Here is a 23,557-nt window from a genome sequence, read left to right as displayed (position 1 = left end):
CCTTGCCCTCAAAGCCTGATGGTCAAACTGCATTTGCTGGTTTGAGGGCTCTGAAGATGAAAGCCCGTTGACCATGTCATAAGTACCATCCATTCAGGAGCAAGAATTTCAACATGGAGCACTTTTGGCCATTCAGTACCAGTGACTTTCTCCTGAGGGGCAGAAGGAGTAGCCAATGGGCAGCGTAAAACCCTGTCTGAAGAAGGAAGCTTATATGGGAGTCTATGGCCAGTCTGGGTTACTACGTATAATGCAGACACTGCAGCAAGTGACAATTATTTTGTAAATTAAGCTCTCCCTTGTTAGCAAACTTGATAATAGTAGTAAAAATATTTCTTTATGGGAAACTCTTGTGTACCACAGAAGATGGATAGGAGGCTAAAAGAAAAGGCAACTAGTAGAAGAGCACAGTAATACATATTTTTTTTTTTTTTTACTACTGATTTGCATCATAGTTATATAGCTTGCTGGTTGTTTCTCCAGCTATAACTTCCTTGTTTATATTCCTAGGGCAGACATGGCACTGATTTCTCCATTCCAGAACTTGCATACTGTCTCAGCATTTGTGTCTGCCTTGCTCTGCCCTGCTGCTTCCCACAAGTCAGATATCATCTCACCCAGCACACCGCCGTGCTCTGAAGTGAGCATTTCTGAAATACAGGGCTCCGGCTGTGGTCAGTAACTGCAGCAGAAGTAGTCAGAATAAAGCAAGTGGTTTGTGTAAAAAGCTGGATATTTGGGATATTGGTGTTCTGGGGGACAAAGGTGAAAGAGGACAAGAGGACTTGTCTGGCCTTTTGTAAGGTTTAAACACCCTACCCACCCCTACCACATAGCTGACATTTACTTTCAGTACTTTTATTTTATGTGAAGGTGAAAATAGCAGGGAGCTGGAAGCTGCATTCTGAGAGGAGGTAGCTCAAACTGCCACAGCTATAACTGCAATCCTTAATGGACAGAGATGGGCCAACATGTTATGCGAGGATTTTAGTGAGAAACAGAGGAACCTCTTTTGATCTGTACCCCTCACTGGGGAACCTGCTCACATACTTGTGAGCACTGGTGGCACCAACAGCACAAACGTGCATCCTGCTGCTGCCACGCACGTGGGGATGCTGACCACATCCCTTTCCCCGGGAGACCAGGACTTTGGGGTGGGAGACCACATATCAGCCCATTACTTCATTACAGTGATTACTCTGGGGTGCGTATTTCGCCACAGCTAAGAGGTGGTTCCACAGCTTCACTGCCTTCAGCAATCTTGTAAATGCAGTCCTGGAGTGAGGCAGCAGCACTTACAAACTCCGTATGCTAGAAAAGTTCTGAAATCTCTTAAAACCACTCTGAAATTGAATTTCCACCCTTTTTACTCAGCTTTGCTTTTGCTCTCCCACTTCTGACATGCTCTATTTGTAGTTGGAAGAAGAAAGAAAAAAGCAACAACGGGAAGAAAATTGTTGTGCAGAGATGAACCTCAGCAATGTAATCCTTCTATGTCAGTGAAAACTTACCCTCCTCTTTTGTTATTGGGATAATAAACCCTTCACAAGGCTTACGCTACCTGGCAACCACCAACAAAACAAGAGTTTCTGTTGGCTCTGGTCAATGCTCTGCTTTGTTCCAGGCTGCAGACCAGTATGAGCTTGGCATCCTAATCTGTTTTAGGTGAGGTTCTCCATCACCCCTTCCTTTCACTTGCCTTATTAAATCCCACATCAGGCATGGCTCTTGTGAACCAATCCCCACTGTGCAAAATTTGGGCAGGCTACCAAGCCTGTCATGCATGTAATTCCTCACCTGTTCTGGATCCTGAATACTGCATGAGCCTTCCTCTTATTTCAGGTAGATTTTAGCCTGTGAGTGCTGCATGGTAAATAGATAAGCTACCAAGAAGCAGTATTGCTTTCATGTTCCTGGTTCATCCTGTGGCTAATAAATGTTAAACTTGCTGACACTATAAAACAGTATCCAGGGGGACAGTTGATAAGCTGTAAGTATTTATATCAGCACAGACAAAGTTATAAGTCCCACTATCCAAATGCATCAGTCTATATGCAAAAGCCTGAAACTATAATTATCCACTGTATCTTAATGAGACTAAAGGTTAATAATGCTGTGATGTTAAATGTTTCCACAGCTTTGTATCTCATGTCATACGTTTGGCCTAGTTTGACTCAAACTCTGTGCCTTCCTTATTTACTGCAGTACTGCCAAGTTACAGAAATAAAAGTCTGTGAAAAAATGCTATGAGAAGAGAAAACAAGCTTGCTATTTCTGAGATTATATTAGCCTTTTATGTTGGAACAGATTTTATTTCCAATAAAAACCTGTAGGTCTTCTAATGGCCTACTTCTGCTCCTAATTATCCCAAGCATACACCACAGTTAAATCAAGACTGCACATTTGTAAATTGAATCTGTAAAACTTTGCATGGAACAGGAAAGACTGCCAGGTAGGCAGGGGAGGAGTAAATTCTGTTTTTTTTCACCTCCCCAGATTTTTTTTTAGTCCTTAGCTTATAGATAAATTAGAGAAAATAGACACATTTTTCAAATGTAAACAGCTCAGAGAAGATTTATGTTCCATCTCCAACTTCAGTCAAAAGGAAACAAGGATTTATAAGGAATGAGATGAAGATAAATGCCAAAAAATGTCATAATGTTGTAAGATGAATGAATGAATGGGCTGGCCTCTTAGAACAGCATGCACAGTACTGCTTATCCTAAAAAAAAAAAATGGCTGTTGAATAACCAAAAGCTTTTCAGAAGGCAATAACAGGGGCAGTCAAAGATCTAGAAATGCTCAGGTTAAAGTGATAAAAACCCCTGAGCTTTTTGCTCTAAGGAGGGGCAAGAAACAGGGGATGAAAAAGTATAATAAATTATGAAAAAATCAAGGTGTCGAAATTCTGTTCTTCCTAACTGACAACACAGCAGCAAGGGACAACTGGTGGCTCTGAAAGGTGATGGCTGTAAAACTGTGAGAGTGGGTGAACAGTTCTCGAAGATCAAGAAGCTCGGTGTCCCAGTGCACTGGTGAGCACAGGGGAATTCAGAGGGAGACTGGCTACTGAGAATAAAGTTACAAATAATTATGCAAGTTTAAGAGCGATTAACGGCTATATGCTTCAGGCCTTAAACCAGTCTGCAGTTATTAGAGATTAGGGTGGGATTGAGATAGGAAAGGTTATTGAACAGGGCTCTTGCACATCCTTCCACATGGTCACCCCTGGGGAGGGGACGCTGGAGCATGTAGGTGCACTGCCTTGTTTCAGGTGAGAGTTTTTGTCACAACAGAGCCCTTGCAGTTCACATGAACACTAGTGGGACTCTAAGGGCTTGCTTTGGAAATCGGGCCATTCATTAAGGTACCTGGCCTAGAAATTCTCAGTTTCTATTAATATTTGTGTGACAATATCCTGGAAGCAATTCAATACCTTTGTCATTTGCTTTCTACTTCTTTTGTGGACACTTATTTGGTTTATGGGATTTTGCTTCCGAATGTGAGCCCTTTAGGCTTCACTTCTTGCTCACCAATAGTACCAAGATACAGCAGTCACAGACTTCAAGCCGCCTTGGCAGCACAAGGTGTTGGCTTTGCCCTGACCTGCTAACAGTGTTGGGGTTTTCTTCTCAGAAGAGTAATAACCCACTCCTAAAAGTGTCCTGCAAGGGGCCTGGTAACTCACTGCAGAGCTGCTCTGCGTGGGCCACTTCTCACATGGACATGCTCCACTCATCTCTGACCTACCTCACCTCTGGGCTGCTCAGTTAATGCAACAGTAATTAGTGCATCAACTGTCTACATTAGAAAACAATTAGGCCCTGATGTCTCTTCTTTTATCTTTACCTTCTCCAGTAGGGGAAAATTATTCAGTCAATTAGCTGTTGGTGCTGCACCAGCAGCTTTTTACTTGAAATCCCAGATAGACAAGTGGGGCCAGGTTTTATTATTGCTAATCAGTATGTCTTGGAGTACAATGTCAAAGAAATCCATGTTCCCTTAAAAGTATCATTAATAACATTGGTTGAACTAAAATAAGAGTTCCTAAAGCTAAAAATACTAAAATAAGATTTAATAGAACACATTGAAATTGATCGCATTATATTCCAAATATTATTTCAAGCTTCACCGTAAAAGAGGGACCATTAACTGAATACCTAACTGAGGATGACAGTTATAATCAGGAAAAAGCTGATTAAGGCCACCGTGATTTGAAAGACTGCAATATCATTGTTCATTTTACAAAGCAGCAACGCTATGGACAGTGACAAATTGTTGTAAATACAGTGCCTCAACCACTGGATGCTATGTGTTCAGTTAAAAAAATACTTAAAATATGGATTTTTCCATCTGTAATTGGGCAGGGTGCTCTGCAGTGCAAACATCAGCAGCATTGGTAAAGATTGGCCAGGAGTGACCTAGTGTCCTTGGCTGCCGCTGAGCCATGCCACCAGGCAGGAACGTGTCTGCACTGGGGTAAGGGAGGGAAGAAATCGGCTGAAATGAGAATTTCAGCTCTCGCTTTGCCACCGCTCTATTAGTGGTTTTTGTGATTGAAGCAAGGAATTCCTAAGTGTGCATGGAAAGATGATCCTATTCATTTTAAACATCTCTCATCTGACTAACTCACTCTGTAATCTAAAATTAGGGAGTCCCAGAGGATTATAATATCTTTTGGTCTTCTTTTCTGCTGATTTAATAATATTCGATCATAAGAAGTTACACAAAGGTATCAAGCCCATTACGTCCATAACTCAGTTCAGTCTCACCTCTGCTTGTCTGCCTCCTCGTTAGTCAGCTGTGAGATCAGTTCAACGCGTCAACAGCCTCAGGTGTTGCATCATTTGCCTAAGAAGGACAGCAAGAAGGAACGAGAATGTTTTACTGGAGGTTGCATCAGTCTTTCAGGTTTTTCTTTAAGAGTTAGAACAACGGCTAGCTATGATCAGACAGAAGCCCCTCTATACACCTTCTTGCCTTATATATATACCATATCAGATGTGTCCATGTGGAAACCTACACCTCAGTCTCTGTCCATTGCACAGTCCATTTAGTTTGGAGAACCACAGCATTTCTCACATGCTGTGGCAATGTCTGGCATTTTACACCATCCCAGATTACGTCCTACAAAATAAGGGTGTAGGAGGTTTTGGAGACAAATTACTGGAATGAAGAACAAAGTACTCCAGGCTCTCCCTGGAAGTTCACAGGACCACTGATAAGAGACTCAACTTTATTCCTGAGTTTTAATTACCAGAGCAAGGTTAACCTGTAGCAGACTGATAGCCTCTTCTAGCAGGCAGTTATACCATGCACAGCAATTCTTAGATGAAGGACAGAAGCCCTACTTCTGTTCCTGAAGTACAGAGGAAATCCGGGAGACGGAGCATGGCTTAGGTTTGCTTACAGGGAGGGCTGAGGAAATGTAGGTTTAGTTTTTTTGTTTCCTCCGCTGATTGCCACATGCAAAGAAAAGGGTAGCAAGTGATGCAAAAGCCAGCATCCTGTGGAGAAAGATTCCTGGTGGTGTACACTTGGCAGTAGGGTGGGGAGGAGGGAAATCCCCAAACCCTGTTAACTCCTCACTATTTATTTTATAACTCTTTGTTGTCATTTGAATATACAAGTTTTCCCTTCCCTTGATTTTTGATAGGGCATGGTCACCTACTCTGTATTTTGGCATTCCCAGTCCTTTGTCATGAGAATGTCAGCAGGGAGAAAAAAACACTCTCTTTTTCTTCCAGTGTTTTTTGGCTAATCACCTGAAATAGTGGGACAGGGACTGCCGGGGGAGCTTTGCATTGGGGCTAGCTGGTGCGACATGCCTCTGGGCAGAGAGAGAGCCGAGGGGGTGCGTGAAACAGTGGGGAGAGAGGGAAAGGGATTGATACAAATAATTTCTGTCCCTCAGTGGTTGAGGCCTGGAGGAATGCCTAAACCTCAGAAAGTGGGAGGCTTTCATTCATTGTAGACTACCTAGAGCTCCTGGTTGGCCCTCGGCAGCTGAAATATGGCACGGCCCAACCTCATCTTCTGTATGGAAAGACATGGCACCTTCAGGTATCATCACTGTATTAGACCAGACGCCCATCTCCAAGCCACATACTTCCCAAGACATACTCCCTTTACACTCTTCCAAGCTCACTCCCTAATCCATGGGACCACAGCATCGTGTCATCCAGTGTACTCCCTGATTGACATGCTGAAGACCAGAGAGGTTTGTATGGTGATGTAGTAGCTCTCAGTGACATAGATGATATCCAAACAAATGAGCTCTCAGGTGCATAAGTCCATCTTCAGGTCATAATATTTGCCAAGTTTTTTCCTCCAGCTCTATCAGTTATTACAATAAGAGATTTTAAATCTTCCTACAGTTTCTGCCTCGTGGCCTCAGGCCATTGCTGCCAGTAACAACACAGCTAAAGGATATTGCAGACAGAGCTGCCACATGTAAGCTGCCCAACACCTCTCATAAAAAAAGCACAACTCTTGGGCCATTTCTGCAGGGTTGGGGTATCATTTTAAAATGTTACATCTAAGATGATCCAACACAGTTGGGCAGCCCAAGACAGTGGCCACAGAAGTTATCAAGGACTTGTCAGGGAAAATAAGTGTAGGACAAGGTCTGGGACAAAAAAGTCTATGCCTGCTTCAGTGCACCCCCTCCCAAATCTAAAATGAAGTCAGGATACCCAAACCTCATCATTCCCCTGATATGCATCAACGTTTGTCCAACTCCTGGCAAAGGAGCCCCAAACTCCTAGCACTAATCAGCCTGGAGAAGGTCAGGTTGCCACTGCTGTGTCAGCTCACTTAGGTACTGAGCTGAGTGATATACCAGCTGGCAAATCACAGAGACATTAAATTTACAGAACTGAATTTTTACTGTTCTTTGGACTGTTTCTATTTCTTAGATTATAATAGATGCTTGCTTGTAGCATAGGAATGTTTTAAATTCCTCACAGAGGATAAGGCTAATCAGCCACCTTAATCCTTATGCTAAAGGAGATTGAATTATTATATAGCCTTCAATAAGATATTACATACTAATTCCCTGCCATTCCTGCCTCATTCAACACAAAGAATGAAAAGTGCTCACTTAATCAGCAGTCATTCAATATTTTGTTTTCTTCCTGTCACTCAGCATGTGGCCCTTGGCTTTCCATATGGTACACTGTTCAGACCCCATCGTGGGGACAAAATTAATCATTTCCTTAAGGCTTCATCCGCACTGCATATTGCTACAATGTCTAAGGGCTTTGAAATTATTAACAAACTTATGAAATTCCCCTGAAAATGCTGTATGACCCTCATTTTACAGAAAGGCAGCTGACACAAAGAAAGATGTATCTTTTTTTGAAAAGTCAAAAACACGTGTTCAGAGTGTATATTCTGCTAATTTCAGTTTAAATTTTTAGGGTTTAATGCTTCAAATGAGACTGCAGGTGGGCATACCCGGAACGCCAACTGGGAAAAACTGGTAGCTGCAAAACCTCTGCATCACCTCGCAGGAGCTCCATGGCATGGGCTGGGGGGGATGCCCTTCTCTAGGACCACATTCAGCTGCCAAAGGCTCCTTTCCCCTTCTACTAATGCCTGCCTCATTCATCATTTGCCTTCTGACTTCTGCTGTTAGAGAAAAGGATGTAGAAAACAAGGATTCAGAGTGAATGGGGGATGCATGGAAGGAATCTGGAAGCCGTCTAGTCCGCTCCTTTCCTTTGATGCAGAGTTGGCCCTGCCTTACCCATAACACCAGTCTCATGATCTGACACCAAGAGTTTCTCTCTTTTTCCAGGTGGCTCTATGCCAACATTTTGCCGATTGAAGAACTGTTCACAATTTCTTCATGAAGTCTAACCTACATCTCCTCGATATGACTCGAGCCTTTTGTCCTACCCACTGGAGACAGAGAGAGCAAGTAAGGCCTCCTCTGGAGGAACTAGTCTCTTCCCACAGCTTCAGCTTCTCACCAGAGCCACTCTGCGTTCAAAATCCTGCTAGAAATGTAGTGTGTGATCACATGAGAATTGTGTCCACAATATATGGGGATGGGATGAAGGGAGGAGCAAATTAAGATTTGACAGGCATCCTTGATGCTTGCATCACCTAGCCAGGTCTTTGCTGACCACTATGACAATGTTCTTCTAGCATCATTCTTTGTAAGTCTGTTTACATACACACCTATTTTAGTAAGCACCACGCAAGTTCAGAGACTGATGCAATAGGTATCACTGCAGCAGCTAAACAGCACAGATCTGGTGACAGCCCTTCCCAAAAATGTAACCAGAGTATTGTTTGAAGTTCTCAAACTCACTCTTTGATGCTTTAAGCACGTACTTCCTACAATGCTCTTAAACAAAGACTCAATTAAATTTATCAGCCACTGACATTCACATGTTTGATGTTGATTAGCAACTCTGTGTTAAATTAAAATTTATGTCCAAGCTATTCCACCATGTGGCTGGCTACAAACTGCCCAGAAGCAATTGTGCTCTTTTAATCCTACCTCATTTTCTCAGAACAGAGCTGAAGTTGGTGGAGGCTCTCTGGGAAGAGTCTTTAATGCTTGCATTAGCAAAGTTCCATGGAAAAGAGTAGAGCAGATCCTTATAACTAGCAGGATAAAAAAAATCACTAGTCGTTGGATTTCAGTGCAGCTGGTACCATCTGGTGTAGCTCAAGAGATGGTCTGAATACGTTCAGCCAGCAGGATGCTCCTCTGGCAAGAGCTTAAGAATTCAGTAGGAAAACCGACCAGTTATTCGAGGTGATTTTTATGAATGCCAGATAGTAAGGAACAGCTTGCAAAATCAGTCTTTAAATCAGCTGCCCCAAGGCTCCCTGCCACTACTGTATGTTTCTTCAGCTGCAGAATGAAATAGCAACAAGTTCCCCTCTGTGAGGCTCTGCTCAGTGGAGATCTTAATGTTGATTGCTTCATCCTGCCTGGGATGAGTCTTGCTGTGAGGGCTGGACTTTTGCCTGGAGAACCATGCTTATTTGTGAGAGGGTGTACTTTCAGCTTGGTAAAAGCACCTATCAGGCAGGAGTATATATGTGTTAAGGACAGGAGGGGATAATTAATTTTAAAGGTTTAATTGTATAGAAAGAGAAATAATTCATGTAGTTCACTATGCTAAAATGAAGTTGAGTTTGGTTTAGAAAATAAAACAAACAAAACTCCTAGAGCTTGTGTGTACAGTCTGTATTCAGTCTTTCTAGGTATTTATGTTCTGTGATACAGTTTCAAAAGCTTGCACTAGTAATTTGATTGCCCCAGAGTCATACCAAACACTTAACCCATCAGCACATACCTCAACAAGAACCTTTCTACTTCTGTATTATCATCCCACACATGCAAAACAGCTGGTATTCCAGATTCCCTCAGTTAGCAGAGTGGAAGAAAATTCAGATTTTATCAGTACAGATTAATTTTGTTAATACTAAATAGCCTGAGGGTACAAGCCATAAAGGAAAAAGGGGAAAGGAGAAACGGCCTTTTAACAATATAGATTGAAAACTTTTCAAATTATCTGAAATAATCCATTTCATTGTTATTCATAGAAAACTCTCTAAAAATTCACACCTATAGGTGTTTACAACAGAAAGCTAGACTAGTAGTTTTGGCAGTTCGGTGCTGAGCAGCTCACCTTAAAAAAGCTCACCAACAGCTCCTAGCCTTGATATTGGCACCCACTGAGTGTCTTGCAAGTCCTCCTGGAAAGGGGTGTGTGTGGGAAATCAAAAAGGAAAATTTAAGCTTAATACTGAAACAATTCACAGTGAAACACACCATAGAATAGCCTCCCTGAAAAGCTAGTAGGCCTTCAACCATCCGAACCATTTAGGGTGTGGATTGGCCAAAACACCAGATCACACAAACCCTTACAGTCTCCATCTTTTACAGACAAGACAAAATGAAGCTGCTTAAAAATCCTTTTCTCTCCTTAGTCCTTATTCTCAGGACCCTGGGCACAGAAAACTGCCTAAATGTAAAAGTGAGGGGACTTTTGTGAAGGTACCCCAGTACTGAATTTGGTCCATCATTGTTCCAGAAAAAAAATTGTCCTGTTTTTGCAGCAGGAAGCCAGGGTCTCAGCGTGATGCTCCACCAGGAATAATGTCAGTTTTCTCCCCCGCTAGTTTGCCCTGTGATCTTGTCATTTGGCTGCCAGGGCTGTCCAACAGGCACAGATAATCACCAAAACAGCCTGACAATGATAGGCTTTCCTCAGTCCTGGATTATAAGCACAGCTAGTGTTATGTAGGTCTGAAGCACTGCCCAGAGTGATTGTAGGAGATCAGCCCTTGAAGCCCAGTGGCCATTTTTCTGCTCCCGTGTGGTATGTTATGCCCAGTTCTCTCCTTGTTAAGGCAGGGTGAAAATTCCCACCACGGCTGTAGCTTGACAGCGCTGCCAATGCCATGTCTCTTCACTCTATAAGTAAGGTTCAGCGCACCATGGATATCCTCTGTTTCCAACAGAAACATTTTTTTCTTAGTGGTTTCCCTTGCTCACAGCTAATCTCCAGAGCAGTTACCCTGACATAACGAGGGAAGGCTCCAGGGCTGTAGGACATATCACCAGATACAAATGACAAACAGAAAATTCCCTTTGGTGTCATTGTACAAAGTTGATAGTGGGGATCCTATTCCCCAGCTGTTCCTCAAAAACTGCTTTTCCCCATGTATTCTTCTTCAGTGACCCTTACTTTAAGTATTAGCTCCCAGCAAGACAGGATTAGTGAACATGCATGAAAACCAACTGTATTTAAATACCTAATTTCAAATACTCTTTCTTTGAATTCCTCCCCTTTGATGTTGATATTTCTGCTGTCTCCAGTGTTACCCGCAGAATGCACCAGCAGCAGAGGGCTGGAAGTCAGCTCAGCAGATGCTGCAAATGCCACCGCTCCCACCGAGCTCGTTTGAGAGACTGGTGCACGTGCATCTGGCTCTGAGGAAGTCCACCGAGACTGGGAGCACTGCTGAAGGAAATTATGCTTCATTCTGGAATTAGTATAGCAGGACATACTGTTCACCCAAGCTTTTTCCAAGCTGTGAATAACGTACGGAGACAAAGCCGACTCCAGGCTTTGGCGGACATCAGCCTCTCAACAAGGGCATACTGAAGTCTGAATTTCTGCTCCCCATGGGCAAAGGCCACTTCGTTGCTCACTTACTAGAGAGTAGAACAAGCACCTTCATGATTTCTTCTCAGGTTACCCCCCCATAATTAGGCACAGCTCTAGATAGTCACCTCATATCCACCTTGTTCCCTTCCTCCAACCGTTTCCCCTGCCACATGGACTACACAGCGCTTGGACAACTGTTGAGCAGCTTGTGTGCCTCAAAGTCTCTGCTTCCAGTGCTGAACAGTCTTGTCATCCTTGTGCCTTTGTAATTCCTTTAGACTGTTATTCTTTTTTTTTTTTTTTTTTTTTTTTTTTTTCTTGAATGTTTTTGGGGTTGTGGACCATTTCTTCTGAGGTTGAACAGCTTCTTCAGGTCCTGCTGGTTCCTGCACTAGAAATCATAAGCACCACTGATACCTGTGATGGCAATGTGGTGCTCATGGTGGACATCTTGGATTCTCACCGAAATTAAAAACCAATCTGAGCTTCCAATTCTGATTTTGGACCTCTAGTTCCAATATCCCGACTTTAGCTTTTGCCTCAGCATCTTTTTTTCTTTTTCTTTTTTCATTTATGGGCTCTTGAGAAACTGTCAGGGAGACTAAACTTGTGATCTAGAAGTGGAAGGGCTTGGTAATCTGGCTGGCCCCTGTTTAAATAACACTTTAATCTACTGCTAGGTAGTACTTCTAAAATTTATGATAATACATCCATACATTCTTAACACACAGCAAAATAACTAAATAAAGCACTAGACATAAATTTCAAAGGAAATAGTTAGAAATGCCATTTCAGTTTAAAATATTATTGGTCATTTTCATACAACAACCATTCTTCAACATGGTACCATTTAATCTCAGCCATATAATTATAAATTCAAAAGGTTTTTTTCCAATATGTAATTTTCGCCAATTTCAACAATATCACTGCAAGCAACACCTCACAGGAAACATAGAAAAAAATGTAAATCTGCTTGATTACTGTTTCAGGCTGTTAGGTAAGCAATGCTGAGCAAAATTATAGGTCACCCATGATCCCACAGCATTAACCCTGCGACTGCAATTAATATGTGTACGTGTTGATTTCAAAAGGCTACCATTTTCATAGACCCAGCACATCATGCGGAAAGGATCTGATGCCTCCAAACCAGACCTGTACACAAGGAGTGAGCGCATCAAAGTACATGCCCAGAAATTGTACCAAATACTCCTGAGAGCTGAAATAGTACCAGTGCATAAAGCAGGAATGAGAGAAAAAGAAAGTCAGAGGGAGGAAGGAAGGGGAGCAAAAATGTCTTTTGGCAGAAGATGGAGGATGATGATTTTTGGCACAGCTGGTATGCCAAAGGAATGAGAACAATGGGCAGTCCCTGGAGGTCTGCAGGGCAGATCACAGCATCTATTAAGCACAAAACAAACTGACCCACTTTGATTATTTCCTTTATGTTTACTGTGTAATAGGGAGAGGGGGAGTTGAGCTGATAAGGGGTTGAAGAGACTACAAGAAAAATTACAGATTTTGTTGACAGCTGAAAAATTAAAAAGCTTAAAAGATGGGAGCCCAACTGCTGATGGGCACCTGGTGGCTAAGCTGGATGGGTCTGTAGGTGCCCTCACCTCTGATGCATAAGTTTCTACAAAGCAAGAAAATATTCAAGCCTGAGAGTTCTTGCTTGGCTTATTCACTCAAAAGTTTTCCTAAATTAATAGTGTTGTTGGCACACTCAGGTCAAGCCATATGAAATGAGCTTCCTTGAGACCTGGGCAAAACTTTCCTCTTGTCCAAAAAATAATTTGTCTAGAAGTTCTGAATATAATAAACTATGAGAGATTAAACTGAGAGGTTGCAAACAGGAAAAATACTTGTTTGACAAGATGAATAGCTATATGATTTCATTCTCAGGAGATCTTACTTTATTTCTTTTTAAATTGCTAATGTGCAAAACCAAAATGATGGGCTTTCTATTTCAGGATGTTAAGCATATTGGGCTCCGAGAGCAATTAAGAGATGACTAACACATTTGTGCTCTTCTTCCTTTGCTCGTTTATATTGCTGTGGTTTATTTTTCCAATTTGCCTATTTTTCAAGGTGGTTCTTTAATCCCTCCTGGGGAATGCATTTGCTTCTGTTACCATATTCCCAAGAGCATAAGGGTAAGGAGCCTGGCTCTGCATGTTGAGGTTTAAAGATATTAAACAAAGCAGGAGAGAGCCTGGAGGCCAATGGTTCCACTGTACTTGTCAATAGTTCATCCAGGCTGGTGAAAGCAGAGGGAGAATTTTTTCTGTTGTCTTCTTGGACTGAAGAACTTCCTTTAGCAAATTTCACTACTTGGCTCTGGTATAGTAATTTTCCAAACTGGGTCTATAAATGTCTATACCTAAATAAACAGGAAGCAATGACGGTCTTGGACAATTTGGGCATTATCAGTTGCTGTGAACTCAGGCAGAGGAAGGGGAAACTTTGGGGACTTGAGAATGGGGGAAATTTTTTTTCATTTTACCTTGTGCTAGACTGACAAATGAAGACTATCCATCTGTTGGAGTGGGTGCAGCAACTCCCAACATCTTGCTTTCCACTAGCTGGCTTTAACATAAATTGAATATTCCTGCATGGGCGCATCCTGAAATCCACATGCACAACTACAGGAGGACTGGAAAATAAGCCCCTAAATTCAAAAGTGTAGCTGATCATATATATGAACCGTGTTGGAGCTTTTGCCAGGTAATGAGATTCCACAAGCAAAGAATCACTCCAGATTGACTTAAAAGATCTAGTACAGCCTGTTTAGTTGTGCTGATCCAAGACTGGTGGTGTTTTGTATGATCCCATCTCCTGCTGAGTCTCTCCCTGCACCCCCTTGTACTGTGTGTATATTCAACATTATTTGTTAGAACAAGACTTCTGGGAATAGAAATTGGAAGACATCCAGATACTTCAAGCTTGCAAGCTCTTTGCATCACGTCCTCAGTCAAACAGGCTTCGTTTATGAGAATGGAATAGGCAGACCTCAGTAGCATTTTCTCTGATGAGACCATAGGCACCCATTCCTGTTTTCTCCTTGCTCAACCCCGACCATGTGTGTTCTCGGTCTCAGCAGGCTCAAGGGTGCAGCGCCTAAATCCACATGCTCCACCGCTCCCTGTTCAGAGTCCTGGGGGGCTCCTGTACACTTTGGTGTAACCAGGTGCTACATCAAAGGAGAACAGTACATTCACTGAAAGGGAAAAACAACTGTGTTTTGATTTGCAGATAGTGATACCAGAAGCAGCACCTGGCTACTGAAAAGACAAGTGGGAAAATCCTTATATTAAATTCTTGTCATAGCTTTCAGGTGGCTGAAGACCATAACTATGAACATGGCTGTTCTGGAGAGAGGCTTGGTATAGCTGTGCAGTTGCCTGGAGAGTATCAGAACAAGCAAATCACATAGCTGATGTGAAATATGCTGTAAGATGTGATGCAGACTTATAAGTTATCAGGCTAAAATATGAGGCTCTGAATCCACAGGTGAGGACCAATGGCAATGGCCGGGTTTTCAGGAGCAGCAAGGACTGCACAGAACTCCTTAAATCAGTGATCTATGTCATTTGAAAAGGTAGTGCACATAAAACCAGCCTCCAAAACACATAGTTTGACACACAACATTTTAGATACTGTTGTTCTGAGAGGCCAAAAAATAAATCTTGAGAGTTCAGCTATAGAAAGCTATAAACAACCGCCACCGATGTGTGCAAAGTTGAACAAATTAGTAGTAGCAGCATTGGACATGTAATAAGATTGATTTACCTGGGATCAAATGCCAATTTTTTTTTTGTTAGACAGAACCAAACTTGCAGATGTAAGCATTTATTTCTCTAACAAAAACAAGATCAAAATAACTGAGAAATTTGGGCTTTATATTGGCTCAACTTGATTTCCTAATGCTTAAATAATCAGTTAAGCATCAAAATATGTTCTAAATGTTAGTGTTTCAAGATTTTTTTTTAAATTCAGCTCAGCTATTGACTGAATTTGACCCAAGATACTGAATAATTGTGTTCGAAATTTTTCAGTTAGTCTGATGCTCACCAGAAATGCCTTGCTCCTTTCTAATTAGGAGTTCAGCTGGCAAGAATAACAGGTTCTGATTGAAACTAGACTGCACTTAATCATATTGCGCATCTGAACTTCAGTTTCCTTTAGATGCTGAAGGTAAATTAAAAAATCTTTCAGGCATGATTTCTAGATAATCAATCTTCTAGAAGAGGATCATGCATTCATACCAAGCTGGAAAGAAAAAAGAGCAGAAATAAACTGGGAGAACATCAGTTAAAGGACACTAAACAAATCAACAATGTTAGCTTTCCTAAAAAAAAAAGGGGATGTGTTGTCACATTATCTAGCTCCTTTTCAACCTCCAGTAATTAGGGACCTCTTCAGCTAATTTCAATATGCTTATTATACTTATGACTTTAGAAGAAGGGTACAAACAGGTGGAGATACTGTAAGTAAACCCACATAGATGTCCTGACCGAGGACAAGGCTGCAATGCAGGCTCCCAACTTGGGAGATGATGGAGAACCCCCAGAAGGAAAGACAAACCTCAGGGATGTCAAGCTATGAATGTAAACCCTGTGGAAACTAGGTACTATTAGGTCCTCAGTACATAGCACTCTTCTGTAGTTTTTTTCATCACTTTCCAAAGATCACTAGAAAATCAAAGTAGTAACATACAGTCATCCCTTTGCAGGTGAAGGATGACTTTTGTCCCTTTTTTGGGGGGTTCACACCGTGGTTACACATGCTCAGCACAAGATCTGTGGAGGGACTGGGTAGGGGAGCTTAAGGCATAGCTCACCGAGTAAATCCCAGCAGCGTTGGTGGCTCAGGCAGTTGCTGTCCCTACCTCCTGCCCGCCCAGGGAGCCACAGCTGAGGAGTCACTGAGCTGTGCAGAGGAGGTGACAGGGCTGGGCTGGGGGACTGTCCAGATCAACTGTAGCAAAACTGCCATGAGGTCAGCCCAAAGTAGGGTCTGGGTCCTCTCCTGCAGAGGCATGTTCAATAGGCTCTCAGCTCCAGGTGCAGGAATGCAATGCAAATACCTGGCATATCCTGACTGTTAGTCTTTTCCCCTAATCTGTCCCCACTCCCTTTACCTACAGGCAGTGGGGAACAGTTTTTAGACATTCCTGCATTACCCTGTCCCCCATGCCCCATCACTCATCTGGTTTCCCACAGCAGAACTAGACTAGCTCCAGAGGCCTGAAGGAGCACATGTTCTCATCATTCTTTGTAGCTGAGCAAATTTACTCAACACTTGTGTGTTATTCTATTATTCAGGTAGCTACATTGGACACAGAGCACCAGATTAAGGAGACTCCATGAGCAGAACCTTTATACCCTGCTCTTCACTAAAATGAAGCTGAAGAGGTAGAGTTGCTGAAAAATGGTCTAGCTACACAAAAGCATTTGCCAATGATAGTTTAGAGGAAAAAAAAAAAAAAAGAAAAAAAAGCAAACAGACAAACTCCCAATACATACTCTGTTTGGAAAACATTTTGAATGCAATTGGAGAAGGCTGCAGCAATAACAATGGGCCGTAGGGAGTAGCACATACGCTGCGTTTAACTCTCTGTCTCCTGAGCAGCCCCAGGCTCCCAAAGAGCAGCATATCTTCAGCACCAGGGCTTGACACTGGGAAATGCAACTCCTGATAACAGTCCATGATGAAGATATCATAACCTAGCTGGAAACAATCCTTAAATTCCCTGCCAAGGAAAATGGTCAAGCACAAGCTATTAAGCTTAGCTACCTACCCACTTTATTAGTGTGCACTGAATTTGTTTTGTTTAAATGACTCTCAGGGGAACAAAGAGCAGAAACAGGCATTACACTTGTTGCATATTTACCACTGAACTAATTCAGCTCCATTACAAGCGGGGGAAGATTTCAAAGCCTTTGCTCACAATTTGGAACACTTACCGAGAAGACTTTATTCATAGATACAAGCTAGGTCAGCATTTCCTAACTTTTTTTTTTTCTTTTTTTTAATGAAAGAATTATGTAAGGCGTTGAAAAAAATCTTACATAGTAGGATCACATATTTATCAGTAACAACCATACAAGCCTTAGGTTGTTCCCCTCTAATCCCTCAATTAAATTTTGTTTGCTCACATGACTAATGACACATGTGAGAACCTGGTCTATTTTTGCCTCCTCCTCATTTGGATATTCATCTACTAATATCTTAGAGACAGCAAGTGGAGGAGGACTGCACTAAAAGCCATTCTCCCTGCCAACCAGATAAGCATGATTCCACAGAATAAAACAAAACTTATCAGCTGCAGTGTTCAGTGTGCATTTCCCCACACAGTATCAATGAATTGCTAAAACTGGAACACTTGGAAGGTCTGAACATTCACATTTTACCATTAACTCCTTATCACTATTGAAAACCCTGGAGCTGGGTGATGCAATTCTGGCATCTGTTTACCCTATCTTCTGGACCTCCAAAATACTCAGACTTATCCAATCTGCGACAAGACGTGAGCTTGAACCCATCACGCATGAACCATATGTTCGAATGCAACAATGTTTTCAAAACCTTACGATGTGGAGAGGTTCAGAGCTGCTTTGCAGGAAAATTAACAGCCAAGCTTCTGCAATATCAGTCTGAAGTCAGCTTATGATCAAAACAGATGTAACTAAAAGCCTGATATTCCAAAAGCTCTATTTTAAAGACAGCTTAATCCTCTCAGCACCTTCCTCTTGGATCTGACACTCAAGTTACAGGGTCAGCATCCTGGCTCCTAACCAGAAGGCTTTTTACTGTACTGTAGTAACCCTCAGCAGAGGACGAGCCCTGGGAGTCATCAGTGCCTCTGCGGCTTGCATTAGTTTTTGTCACACTGGGAGGAGTATCAGACATTTGGACATCCATATAGTTCAGCTAATTAAAAAGGGACATTACAAACACATTTTAATTTTAGATAAAGGAGGACAAGAAAACACTTGAAAAACTGGCAGTTTATTTTAATGAGAAGAACTGCAAACTCCTATGCTGCTTTTACGGCCTGAGTGTGTTTTAGATGTGAATAGTCAGACCAGTTAAAAAGCAACCTTAGACTTTTAAAAATTAGGGGAAGCGTATATACACATGGGTGCAAGAAAGCAGAAAATAAGACCTGTTTAAAATAAGATCTTCCCTTGCAGTGATCTCCCTACTTTATCAGTAAACAATACCAGATAGATTAACTATGTGGAGCTCTCTGTCTTAATTTTTATGTCATTGGTAAATCCAAATCCAGGAATAAAACCCCAAGTAAACATGAAGACGTGTTCATGTTTCCAGATTTACTGTTGCTGGACTTTCCCCTTTCTTATGAAGTGTAAACAGAGCCTCTAAAAGACTGTGAGCACATGAGGTGACTAATAACGATAACATGAGCCTCCCTGGGGCTGCATGAACTTCTTCCAGAAAGTAAAGGAAGAGTTGCGTAGCAATCCTACCAAAGCACCCCGTTTTTTCCCCTTGATGTTTCCAGGCTAAGAGGTTGAAAAACTTGAAAATTCTGTTTACAGCTTTAGAAGAGTCATATTATTAACCTATAAGGTGGAAGGAAAAAAAATACATCTGTTTTTATTTGTTTGAAGACATCACCCTTCCTCGAAGCCACAGTTCCTCCCCTTCACTTCAGAAATAGCATTTTCAGTGCTCTGTGTTTTACTCAAAGACAATAATTTTGCATGGTGTGGCACATATGTAGTGATGTGACAGGTTTTTATGCCTTTGTGCACAGGCAGCTGCCAACATGGCTAGCCTTGTCCCCCCTTAAAGCAGCCCTGAGAGGCACTGATAAGACATTTTGCTCCTCCAGAAACAAATATCAGCATCCATAAGGCAAAAGGATCAACACAGATGTTGAAAAACCTCCCCACTCTCACTTCCAAGCAGGATAAAAATAAAAGCACCTGACTTGATGGAACAAAGCCAGGTTTTCTGGCCAGATTATTTTCTGTTGCTGAACAATGACTGTTTATACCAAAGATAAAAAGCAAACTCGGCATTGAAAAAGATGAGAGCAGGGAGAAACAGTGAGGGCTGACTTGGAAGGAGTCCACAGAGGAAAGTCCCCATGAAATGCCTCATGCCGATCCTGCAGTTGGACTCTGGAGACAACTGCTTGCTGAATGAGTGGTCTAGTTCTTTTCAGAAAGCTCAAGTAGGTGGGTACAAAGTAAGGATGTAAGCATAAATACAAAAGCCAAAAAAAGTACAAATATATAAAACCCCCAAACATGTTTAAGTATAAATAAAACTAGCTTTTTACTCAGAAGTGGAATTCCCCAGTTACTGTTAAAAGCCAATGTTTTGCGTAACCAAGAAAACCAAATTAAGGAAAAAAATATCTTTTGAAAAGATTAAAAACATAAGGGAAGCCAAAGTGTTCTTCATTCCCACTGGGTCAGTCTAGGCAGACTGTAAAATACCATACCTGGTCGAGGGGGCAAGGTACATTTCACCATGCGTTACATGCCGAATCAGCATTTTCAGCGTGGATTACAGGTGAGGGTGAATGTTTTAAAGATGAAAGGAAGCTGCACGTGGCGGGGTGTGACCAAAAAAATGCATACTACTGAAAGCAATACTTTGTACCAGAGGAGCTGGGATGGACTTACACCCCCAGTCCTTACAAGCAGCACCTTGCGGAGGACCGGACATTACTTAAACAGCTTTGGAGACTTCCTTGTTCTTACCAGCAACTCTGGCCATTTGCTAAATATTTGCTTAAAGATATTTGCTTGGAAGCCCTATCAGCAGGAGCCAGGTACCGGTGAGCAGCCAGCTGCCTTCCATGGAGCGCCATGGCACATCCCACTGGGGCCAGTGGTCTACTACCCTCTCCACAGGAGGGACAGGCAGTGGAGGAAGACATTTTGAAGAGCAAATCTGGTATGCAAGAGAGCTACTAGAAAGCAAGCTTTATTCCCTGTACCTTTTAATTAGTTTTGTCTCGAATAGAAGACATTGAAGTCTAATTTTCCAGAGTGAGGGGTAATAGAGAGGGTCTGTGAAACCTCTGAAATATGTTGAAAATTCAGGTTAAAAAGTTCAGACAGAGAATAAGTAGGAAAGATACATCTTTCCAACCAAAACAAAACCTCTAGACTGCCTGAGGAAAGCTGGCAATTACCAGTGTTAAAGGTTCCCCTCCAGGTCAAACATCATTTACCTTGCTCATTGGTGCAACAACTTCTGCCGAGAAGGAAGCCGGTTTACGCAGACAAACCCTCCCCAAGCCCTGTACGCCGTCCCCGACTCGCAGCAGCTGACCTTGCAGCACCAGAGGGGCCTGTCCGGTAGCGCTGCCCCGGTCAGGAAGGTGCCACCGTGGGTCTGCAAGGGATGGCGATTTTCCCCAGCCCCCTCGGTGTCATCCTTTACACCTCGTCCTACAGAAAGCTTTCCCGATCCCCCACCCAGATGCCATAGGGCCGGCAGCTGGCCAAGCACCCCTGCCAATCCCACACGGGATCTACCCTGACTGGCTGCTGCTCTTCATCCCCCTTGGCTGCCCTGCACATGCCAAAGAGATAAAAAAGGGAGCAGCTGCTGATGGACCCGCTGGCCAGAGATGAACTGAGGCTTCTCTGAGCCTGTGACAAGTGATGGGAAAGCTGACGCATACAGAGCCATAAACAGGTAACGGTTGTGTCACAGGAGAATTCTGTCGGCTTTTGTGAATTTTTCCTGCTGAAATGACCCAATGACACACACTTTAGCACTGTTCCTTTCCCGTTTGCAGCTTTCCTTAGCCATTCAGGTTTTTAAACAAATCAGAGCTGCCTCCCAGCCTTCGAGCAGGAGCCTTGAGGGGTTGGGGGGGCACAGCCAAGTCCCTCATGTGCATCTGGTCACTAATCCCAAAGAAAGGAACAGAGAGTTAATTCTCTCCCCCACAGCTTTCACTACTGCATTATCTGTACAAAGATATACAGAGGGAAAAGCAATCTGTTCAGAATCATTTGGGAGTGAGGGATTAAAAAAGAAAGAAAATAGTGACACTGTTAGAAACACACACACAGAGAAGCCTTTGTGTGCCAGAGTGAGGGAGCCAGCAGAGATATCTCCAGCAGTTTACAGCCGCAGAACAAGCTAGGATGGAATTAGCAACAAACTCATTGGGATGCAATTTAATCAAACTGCCCAAAGGCAGACCTGCTAAATAATCTTGCTGGTGTGCTTTCAACCACCCACTGCCCTTGAGTGTTATTTGATCACTTCAGCTGAGGTGAGGTAGCTGTTTCTCCATCACAGCTAGACTATGGGTTATCCCCAACATTTTGGGATTAGGCAGGTAAGCATTAAGAGCCCCTCCCTGTTAATTTGCCTAACACCACATGGAAGGAGGTGCAGCAGCCGCAGAGAGAGGGCAGCTGTTTTACTGCATACAGTGCTGGATCATACCCTTGATAGTCTCACCATGGACTGGTTCCTCAGATTCCTCCCCACATGGTCTCCAGCCCTTCCTATCCAGTACGGGCTTTGAAATATGAATAAATGGTGATTAGCCCTCAGACCAGAAGAGCAAAACAGAGGCAAGCAAGCCAGCCAGCACTCCTCACACACACACTGCAAGCCCAGGGGTCATCAAGTGGGTGAAGCAAATGAGATCCCACTGAGGTGAAGCCCTGCTCAGCCAAAATGGGAAGCAAAGCAAGTCCTTAACCACATGTGTGGTCAAATGTTTTTAACCAGGCTGTTGTAGCTCAACCCACTCCCACCCCTCCTACAAATAAGGTTAAAAATACCTATTTTGTCAGCTGTGCTATAGAAGCAAGTTCCTTGATTAGTGGAGAGAAATGTTAATCACTGTGTGAACAAGTTACTGAACTGTAATCAGACCTTTAGCATTATCTGTCTCTAACAGACAGGTGCTCAGCAAGGAGAAGCTCAGCTTCCTCCAGGGCAAGCAAGGCATGTTACAGAGCTGTGTTGCCAAAGCTGAGACTGCCTGGACTCATTTTTCTGAAAAAATGGCAAGATTAGATTTCACACATGTGTGCTGGTACTCTGCACCAGATATCAGTGCTTATTTTTTATATATACTCCAACAGCAATGGATACCAGAGGCCAAATATAGAAAGGTTTTGTAAGGCTAGCTCTATGCTTACCTGAGATTTATTATACTAATGACCCTGTTCTCATATTAGTCAGTGTAATCTGTGAAACATTCAAAATAAAGCCTCCAAATGCCCTGGAAACCAAGATAAATGATCAAGGCCAGATAAGGGGAGAAGCTTTTCAGTGATCTTCTGCCACTGTTGTATTCAGAGCTCAGCCAGCCTATTAAGTTACTCTAATTAAAACATTTCTGCTTTTTTTTTTAGTAAAGCTTATTCATTTGAAATTGCGCATAAAAGCTTTGCAGGATGCACTTTGAAAGTGCTGCAAAAGATAGTGAAAAGATAGGATTGTTATTCCTGTAGATCAGTGCTAGTCAGGATCTTCATTAGAAATGGGAGCAACCAGCCAGAAAATGAAACAGACCGTGATGTAAGATGTCAAGGTATACTATGCGGAAAGACATCTTTTACTGAGACACCTCAGGACTTGCTGGAAGTTTCTGGCTATTTCCAGGGAAGAAGATTTGAGCAAACAGCTCAGCCAGGGGAGCAGCAAGCCCTCAGCACAGCTCCCCATGCTGTGGAGATTGCCACCAGCAGAATTCTGGTGTTTTCATTATTCAGCAGCTGCTGCCAGCTCTCATTCACATATATCACCTGGTCATAAATAAATAAAACACCCTACATGCAAACCTGTGACAGAGGAGACCATTAGAGACTAACGAGCACACAGGCTTCATGCATTTGCTTGTACTACAGTCCGACACTGACCATTTCACCAGCACTCATTATGCTGAGGTGCAGATCTTGGACCATTTTTACTGTTACACATCACTTTTCACTTTCTTTTTCAGTGACAATTATATTCTTTTTACCTGGGCCAATGCCACTTCCCCCACACACCTATTCCAATAAATGTTTTTAGAATACTAAAATAGGCCTATAATTTCCATTGAAAGTGTTTGTACAGTGTATGGCATGTTCCAACCTCCCAGCACTGCTTGTGAGAATCCACATAGCCCAGCTGAAGTGTTACTTCTTGTCTCAGGACCAACCCAGCAAACAAGGACCAAATATTTTCAGTGTTGCTACACATTCAGTGGAGATTTCTACACCCATAGGCTTTCTGTGCAGCCTTGACTTCAAGTTAGGCTAAGTCCTGAAGGAGTAGATCCAGCCCAAGAGCCTGTCTCATTAACCAAGCCAATGACCACAGTTAGACTTTGTGATCCTCATTCCTGACCTGCTTCCACTATCACTGCACTGTGCAGGGCTGATAAAACCACTCTGCATTCTCACATTGCC

At 42.6% G+C, this 23,557-nt stretch overlaps 1 long non-coding RNA gene across 1 annotated transcript in view; it reads right to left on the bottom strand.

Moving 5' to 3' along the window:
- LOC116961329 overlaps window positions 1-20,513 on the bottom strand; it is a 35,491-nt gene extending 14,978 nt beyond the window's left edge. The window contains exons 1-2 of the long non-coding RNA XR_004406953.2: window positions 20,359-20,513; window positions 4,773-4,851 (exon numbers count right to left, since the gene is read on the bottom strand). This is a non-coding gene — a long non-coding RNA (uncharacterized LOC116961329). The remainder of the gene's footprint in view (window positions 1-4,772; window positions 4,852-20,358) is intronic.
- Between the last annotated feature and the right edge of the window lie 3,044 nt (window positions 20,514-23,557).

The sequence above is a fragment of the Tyto alba genome, unplaced genomic scaffold (assembly GCF_018691265.1).
Source record: "Tyto alba isolate M040663 unplaced genomic scaffold, T.alba_DEE_v4.0 Super-Scaffold_48, whole genome shotgun sequence".
Taxonomy (NCBI): domain Eukaryota; kingdom Metazoa; phylum Chordata; class Aves; order Strigiformes; family Tytonidae; genus Tyto; species Tyto alba.
Note: the sequence above shows the minus strand (reverse complement) of the source record. Positions and strands in the feature narration are given on the sequence as shown.